Genomic DNA, 8,019 nt, shown 5'->3' with positions numbered 1-8,019 from the left:
GAAGGCCAAGAGGCCTTCGAAACCCTCGACTGCAGGGCGGCAGCAGCCCCAACAATGGCGGCAGCCCCCCCCCCCCGCTCCCGAGGGCTGTCCTGGCCCAGAGAGGCACCTCCCAAAGCGGCCGAGGCCCCCCTTCTCCTGGGGCTTCTCAGGACCCCTGCAGCTTGCCCGGGACCGCCCAGGCTGGCTCTCCTCCTTCCGCCCAAGAATCAAGCGCCCCCCCCCCGAGAGATGGCCAGAACATTGGGGAAAGGCTCTTTGGCATCCCAAGTGCGTGGGGGGGGGGGACGGCGGCTAGGAAACCTGTCAAAGGTGTGGAAGAGCCCAGGAGCCCCCCCCCCGGCCCTCCATGCCTTGCTCGTGGGGGGCAGGTGCCCTTGAAGACTGTCCTGCCCAGAAGAAGACCAGAAGAGCCTTGAGAGGAGGACCGGGGGGGGGGGGTGTCCAGAGGCTTTGCCTCCTCACCTGCCCTCACACACACACACACACACCCCGCAAGCAGGGGCCAAGCAGGCGTCCCACCCGAGGAGGGCTTGGCTGCAGGGGCCTGGAGGACGAGGGGGGTCAGCTGGGGACAGGAGGAGACCGCGCCGCGCCAGAGGCCTCGCTCATTCCCGGAGCCCACGCGGGCCAAGGGTGGAATTCGCAAACCGCGGGTGGCCCTCGGCGGAGTCGGCTCCCCAGGTGGACTCTGGGGCTGCCCCCCCCCTTCTCAGGCCCCGACCGGCCGCCCCACGGAGAAGCCGAGGGAGCGGAAGAGGAGCCCGGGCAGAAGGCGTTTTGCAGGCGGGGATCCCACGCTGGCTGGCGCAGCTGACAGAGGGATCCTTTATATGTGACATATACGCACGGTCAAGGACTTGGAAAACTTGGGGGGGGGGGCGGCGCGGGTGTGACCCGCAAGTCCCTCGGCCAGTGGCTCCGGAGGCTTTCCAAGAGCTTTCTGCAGCATCAAGACTCGCATCCTGCTTTCCAGCCCTCCTGAATCCCGCTCCCGGCTCCTCCGATTCAGGAAGGTCCACAGGCCCAGGCGAGTGTTGTGTCCCTCCCCCCCCCGCCTGGGAAAGAGGCCGTGACCTTTCACAGCAGAGCCGAATCCTGGACTTCTTCCCAGTTCTCGAAAGGCTGTGGAAACTTGTCCTGGAGACTGGATTATTCCCCCCCCCCCGCACGCGCGCTCCAGACACGCTGTGCACGAAGACCTTGGCCCCATTCTCTGCCTTCTGCTTCCCCGTCTGGGGGCGGGAAACGACATCAAGGGGCGCTTTCTGCAGGGAGACTGAGGGTGGCTCCCGCTGCAATCGTTTGGACCGCCTTTTCTCTCCGACTTTGGCCACCCGCCGTGCCCCCACAACAGGCGGGGTGGGGTGGGGTGGGGTGGGGGGGCTCCTCTTCCCTCCAACACAGACTGGCTACCTTTCCTCTCCCGCTGCCCTTCATGCCACGGGGCTCTCCCGCCATGCGGCGCTTGGGGCCGGCGGAGTTGCGGGCAGGCTCACTCTGCGGAGCAGCAGCACTCTGTCCTCCCAGGGATCCCGGCTGCCTCCTTCCAGCACCTCGAGTTCCGTTTCCCAGGCGCCAAAGGCCGAGGATGCAAGGCTCCGGTTCCCGTCCTGAAGGAGAAAACCCTGTGGCTGGGCCTGGAGCCGAGGAGGCCGCCCTCGCTGCTGCCGCCGCCACCCCTGCTTTGCCAAGGCCAAGGAGGAGTCGTCGGGCAAATGAAAGCCACCGAGACCAGGAGGACCAGCCTCCGCACGTCGGCCATCTCTTCTCCTCTGCTCTCCGGCAGGCAGAAGGAGACGACGGTTGTTGTTTCTCTCTCTTTCTTTCTTTCTCTTTCTCCCCCTTCTGCCCCCCCCCCAAAGCCCTGCTCCTTTCTGAATTCGGTCATTGTCCTGCAACTTCAAGCGCTGGGCAAGTCAGGAGAGAACAAGGGCCTCGGCTGTTCTGATTTCAACATGTGTGGGTTTCCTGGGATTTTGTGGCAAACGTTTCGTGTGGAAAAGAGGGAGGTCCGGGATTCTTCTGAGACGCGTCCTCTTCACATGTCAGCCCAGCGCTTCCTTGCTGCTGTTCTAGAGGGTCGGATCTGAACCAAGACAAGAGGTGAGGTCCTGACCGAAGATGAGGAAGAGCCTTCTGAAGGGAAGGGCGGCAGGTCACAGGGTGGGGAGAGCCGGAGCCTGGGGTCACCGAGAGCAAGTCCTTCCGTCTGTCTGTCCGTCCCTCTCTTTCTCTCTCGGCCTCAGCTCCTGCCTTCAGAGAGCTTTTTTGGAGAAAGAGGAGCCCAAGAGTGGGACCCCGGCTCAGCCCAGGCGCCGCCGACGCCACCCCCCCCTTCCCGGAAGTGAAGGTTCCTCCTCCGAATACCTCCGAAGGCTCTTCTTCTGAGCAGGCCAACTCAATGGGCCTCCTCTCCCTCTCCCTCTCCCTCTCCTCCTCTCCTGATCCTGGCAAACCGACAGGACTAAGCCAAGGGAGGCCGATGTGGCATTTTCTTTTTAATAAATGACTGTGTGTTCTTCGCCTTCCTTCACTCTGTCGCCCAGGATACCTTTCCTCCTTGGTAGGCAGGAGACTCGGCGTGCTTCATCATCCTCCCACTCTGGGTCTCCTGGGAGGGGGCTGGGGTGTCTTTCTTCCTTTTTGGTCGTTTCCCCTTCTGCACCCAGCTCAAGGGCTTTGGCAAGGGAGACCCTCCTTGGCCCTTTTCGGCCCTTTCCTCCCGCCCAGCCCATCTTTCTCTCTCCGCTCTGTTTGGGCCAAATGCCCGGAAGGACAAAGGAGGCAGAAATTTTCCCATCCCCTCCTCATGAGGATCAAGTGTGGAGCGCCAGGAGGAAGGCGAGGAGGGGACCCGAGTGTCCCCCCCCCCTTTCTTTTCTTACAGCCATGGCCCTGGAAGGAAAACGGTTTGGGAGAGTCGCATTGGCCCGGGCAAAAGCGACTCTGCCATCGTCCTTCGCGTGGCTGGAAGGCTCCTCTACTGAGAAAGGGAGGGCCCGGCAGTTCCCGTCTTCTGCACGGCTGCTTTCTGGGAGAGGAAGCGCCCCTCCCACCTATCGGCACAGAGTGGGGGGCAGCGAGGGATTTGGCTGCCCACCCACCGACAGCCAAATCCCGGGAGGGGGGGAAGCCAGGTGGGGTAATAGTTATGATTCGTGTCTCTCCTCTTCCGTCGCCTCCGTTTGGACAGCAGATGCCCTGGCTGCTGGGAACGGGTCCTCCTGCCTGAGCAGCCGTCAGAGAAGACATGCCCTGTGGGCAAAGTTCTCCCAGAGGCCTGTCCACCCTGATTCCGCAGGCAGACAAAGGCTTTCTGTAAAATGTACTTTTCCGTGGTGCGGGGGGTTCATTCCCCTCCTGCTCTCTTTTTCTTTCCGGCCTGTTTTGCCACGCCTGAGTGCCTGGTTGGACCCCCAGGGCACCCCAGCCACCACGTCCGGGGCATCGGGAAGGCTGGGACCCGGGTTGCCTTTTTCCACCTGCCTGGGGGGAGGGTTGCCAGGGGCTTCCGTCTCCGCCAGGGCCGTCCGATCACACCCTTCGGCCCCCTTTTGCCTTCCTATCCTGTTTGTGGTTATAACTGGGCTCCCACTGGGCTCCTGGCAGCCTCAGCCAAAGGGAATGTGCGTGTGTATGTGTGTGTGTGTACTACTTTATGCAACAACAGTTTGCCTTTGCTAGATTTTTCTCCCCAACCTGCTGACGCGGCAGGTCTTTGCAATCCTCGTTCCAAAAACAAGGGAGGCTGAGTATCTCTCCTGTGAGGAGAAAGGCCGGGCCCCTGTGGCGGGGACTCCAGCTGATGTCCGGCCCTTGCAGGACGGCCAGCGGGTTCCTTCCGTGACTCTCGGGACCGGGCCAAGTTCTGCAGGATCTCTGCTGGGGAAGGTCAGAGCAAAGACAAGATTGGGGGTGGGGGGTGGGGTGGGGTGGGGAGAGGTGAGGAGGAAGGCTCGAAAGCCAAGCACAGTCCCGGAAGTGACTTCTGGTGCATTAAGAGGCTTCGCCAAAGCCGAAAGAATGCTGGTCCAGCTTCACCTTTGGAGTGAGCGCCACCCGAATCTTTGGCTGCTCCTGGAATCCAACTGTTGAAGAGCTTCAGGGAGAGGAATCGCCTCTTGCCCTGAGAGCGGCTGCAAAGGGACCTTCTTTTCGGGGGGGGGGCTCCTTCCAGTATGGCCGAGTCAAGGAAATCAGTGGTTGTCATCTGGGGGTTACTGGTCTTCCTCAAAGAGCCCCCGTCTTCTGAGAAAAGAGAAAGCAAGACTCCTTCTGTTTTTTCATCTGGGGCCGAGACATTAAAGGGGGGGGGGGAAGCAGAACTTGAGAACCACCAAACGCAAAGGAAGGCGGGCGGCCCGGCTGCTCCTGCCTCGGCCAGCCATCCACGCCAAAGGCGGCGGCTTTCCTCTCTCAATCTGGTCTGTGGAGCTTCGGGGCTTCCTCTCCATCAGCCTTGCTCTGTTCAGACCAGTTGGAGAAGCAGAAAGCAAGGGCCATATAAATAGAGACGGCTGGTGTGGGTGCTAAATTTAGGGGCCATCGCATTCATCCTTGCTCTTTAGTGGCACAACAGGCCAACTGGCCGGGGGAGGGTGTGTATGTGTGTTTTTGCAATGTGTTGGATGTCTTTGTCCCAAGAACACGGGGTGACAGTCAGCCCCCCCCCAGGCAAAAGAAGCCCCAGGCCTCGCAGAGCCAGCCAGCAGAATCCAGATCTGGCAGCTGCACAGTCGGGTCGGGAAAGAGCACCTATCCATCCAGGTCCATCGCAAAAGCCTAGCTGCGGGTGAATCGGCTTCAGCCTGAGCGCTATTGCACCCTCCACAACATCGGAAGGCTTGCAGCCCTCTTGGATGGGTCGGTGTCCCTCTGGACAACCACAGGACCGTCGGGCCAAGGGAGCCCTCGACGCACCGGGAGCCACGGCTCAGGGCTTGTCCACTCTAGCTATAAACACCCAGAGCCCAGGCCGGGGACATTCTGTGTCCTCCACTATCCCCAAACGGCCGCGCCCCCTCCTCCCCTGGCCAAAGAGTTCTGGAGATCTGGAAAACCTGCGAACACACGGATGCTGCTTTTGAAAGAGTTCCGTCGTCCTGATGGACGGTGCTCCCTGGGTCAGGTCTGCATTTTCGCTAAGGCTCAGCGCTCAGTCCCGGCCCTTTCTCCAGTCGAAAGAGTCCAAGCAGCAGGTGACGGAGGAGGCCCCTCTCTGGCTGAGTTCTAGCAGAACTCCCGTCAGCAGTCAGAACCTGCAGATGCTAAGCTGGGGGGGGGGGCGGCGGCAGGCAGGCAGGCAGGCCAGGCGTTGGACCAGGGGGTCCATGTCCCTTGCAGGGCTCGCTTGGAATAGATGCAGCTTTTGGGCTCCCATCTACAACCGCCCCTGCCGGTCCAGCTCCCAGGCCTTGCTGCAGCTGCCGTCATCCTGGTCCGCTAGGGCTTTCTGCCACAGATCCTGCCCAAATTTGAGCCCCACCCCACCAGAGCTCATTGTCAGGGACCTCGTCCTGGTTTGCTGATGGAAAAGCAGCGAGGATGGGGGAAGGGACCGGATTTTTGCAACTGGTGAGAGAAAGAGAGAGAGAGAGAGAGAGAGAGATGCAGAAGAGGTGAGAGGGATAAAAGAAATGAGGCAGGAACAAGAGAGCAAACTAGATGTACAAAAGATGTACAAAGGACCGAGTCAAAAGAAGATGGGAAAAGGGGGAAACAGCAACAACAGGCTATAAACACTGTTCCCTCGCCTGGATTCCTTTTCTGAGTCCTTGAACTCGCCTTGGAAAAGGCCCAGGGAGTTTCGTAACTGAGGAAACCGAACCTTTGATGGTGGAGCACGGAAGGGAGGGAGGGTAACTTCTGAGGGTTGCCAGCCTCTCGCCCCCCCCGCTCCCATCCCCCCCCCCCCCCCGTGTATCTGGAGCAGCCCCTCTCTCTGTTCCTGGTCACATCATCTGCCCGGTTCCAGGAAAGCAGATGCTCCTGGGAAACGGACCTGTACATGCACGTGTGCGTGCGTGTGTGTGCGTGTGTGTAAGAGGGACTGAAACAAACTCTAGCCAGCTCCACCTCCATCTTCCTCTCCATCCCAGTCTTAAGTGCGGATTCCGATCACAAGCCGTTGGTTTTTCAGTTACCCGGAAAAGGCACCTGCCTGCACAGAAGTCACGGCATTACACGCACCACCCATTGATACAAAGCGCCAGGTGCTTATAAGTCGGCTCCAAGGGGAAGGCACAAAAAAAAAAACACGCACAAGAAATGAGCACAACACCAAAAAATTTGGACTAAGGGCCTCCGCGGGCATCTCCACTCAAAAAGGTGCCGAGAGGGGAATGGCCTTTTGGGGGGAGGGGGCACATTGCAGCACAAGACACTTGAAAGGGGCCAGAATGTGGATGCCATGTTTTAGTGGAGGAGCGAAACACATCAGATCATAATCAATGAACCCTGGGAAGGAGAACATACACAGAGAGAGAGAGAGAGAGAGAGAAAAGGAGAGCCTCCAGATGGAGACGGGGTAGTCATGCTTGGAATAAAACCAACAGCTGGCCATCCTTCCACCCTCAAAGGTTGTCTAAAAGGATGTAAAAATCTTAGCCTGGACCTTGGCTCTAAAGGAACTCCTTACTGGACCGTTTTTTTCCCTTCCCTGTTTCCTTTTTTTTTAAGACGAAAGGAACACATATTAAAAAGAGATTTGAAAAGAAATAAGTCAGCTCTGCATACCCAGGAGCTAATTCCCTCTGGACCAGCAGGGGAGAGAAAAACTTTCATTAAAGACTAAGCTTTTCTTCTCATTTCCCTCTACTTCCCTTCCAGGGACAAATCATGTCTAATCAACCCCTATTTTTCACAAGAATGCCTGTGATTATCAGTTTGTTTTTGGGGCTGTGCATTCAAAAGTCTAGATTAAAAAAAAAACTTTCTATGGCCTAGGTCTGGAGTTTGGAAGGGTTTCCTTTTTAGGACCATGGCTTCCCAGAATTGCCCAGCCAGCCATGAGCAGGTGGGGGTGGGGAATCATCCTTCCCTCTCTGAGGCTAGGCGGTGGGGTTCTACACAGGGCGCCTTGCCACTTAGACCCACAAGCGGTGGCCCACTTTGTTCTCCAGGGCTGAGCAAAGACATTTCACCGGCTGAGGCCAAGGAGGACAAAGTGCCCTTCGATGCTGAAGCCACCAAACCTAAACCTGAGCCAGACTGGAGTCCTATGAGAAGACTCTCAACCCATCATCCAGTTCCCACAAACGCTTCCGTCCAGGAAGACAGTTAATCGGCTCCTGGGGAGGCAAGCTAGCAAAGGCTGGGCTGTATGGAGCCAGAGGACTGTGGAATGGAAGAGCCCTCACCAATTCAGGAAGTTCACAGCTCTCTCTCTCTCTCTCTCTCTCTCTCTCTCTCTCTCTCTCTCTCTCTCTCTCTCTCTCACACACACACACACACACACACACACACACAAACACACACACACACAGATGTTCTTGCCCTCCTACACTCCGCCCTGTCTCTCTCTGCCCCAGTGCCTCTCCTCTGAGCCAAAAGCTGCCTCCCTGCCCAAGGATAGGGCCGGCCCTTGCTAAGCTCTGCTCTGCTGCAGTCCAGAAAACAGAGCTCTCTGGACTGGGGACCCTTCCCAAGAACCTTTGGGGAGGACCCTGCCCCCCCCCAGCCCTTCCTGGACACCACCGTGATCCCTCCGATGGCGGGGGGGGTTGCCCCCTGCCCCTGCATCCCTGGTTAAGTCCTGGGGCTTTGTCTGAAAACTCATTAACTCCCCTTCCGACCCCAAGGTTCAAACTCGGTTACTTCATCGGATGCCACCGAGGGTCAGGCGACCCACACAAATCTTATCTTGCTACGCCCTTCTGTAAAGAGTTTTGCAAATCCTCCTTTTCCGTTGGGAGGCAAAGGACGGAAGGAAGGCGGAGAGAAAGCCATGTGCTGAAGCCTAGAGGCGAAGAGAGCTGGAGCGCTGAGCTCACTCCAGAACGTCTGGATAGCTCCGCG

This window comes from Pogona vitticeps, chromosome 15, assembly GCF_051106095.1.
Source record: "Pogona vitticeps strain Pit_001003342236 chromosome 15, PviZW2.1, whole genome shotgun sequence".
In the NCBI taxonomy this organism is placed as follows: domain Eukaryota; kingdom Metazoa; phylum Chordata; class Lepidosauria; order Squamata; family Agamidae; genus Pogona; species Pogona vitticeps.
The sequence above is the reverse complement of the archived record's forward strand: the minus strand, read 5'-3'. Positions refer to the sequence as shown.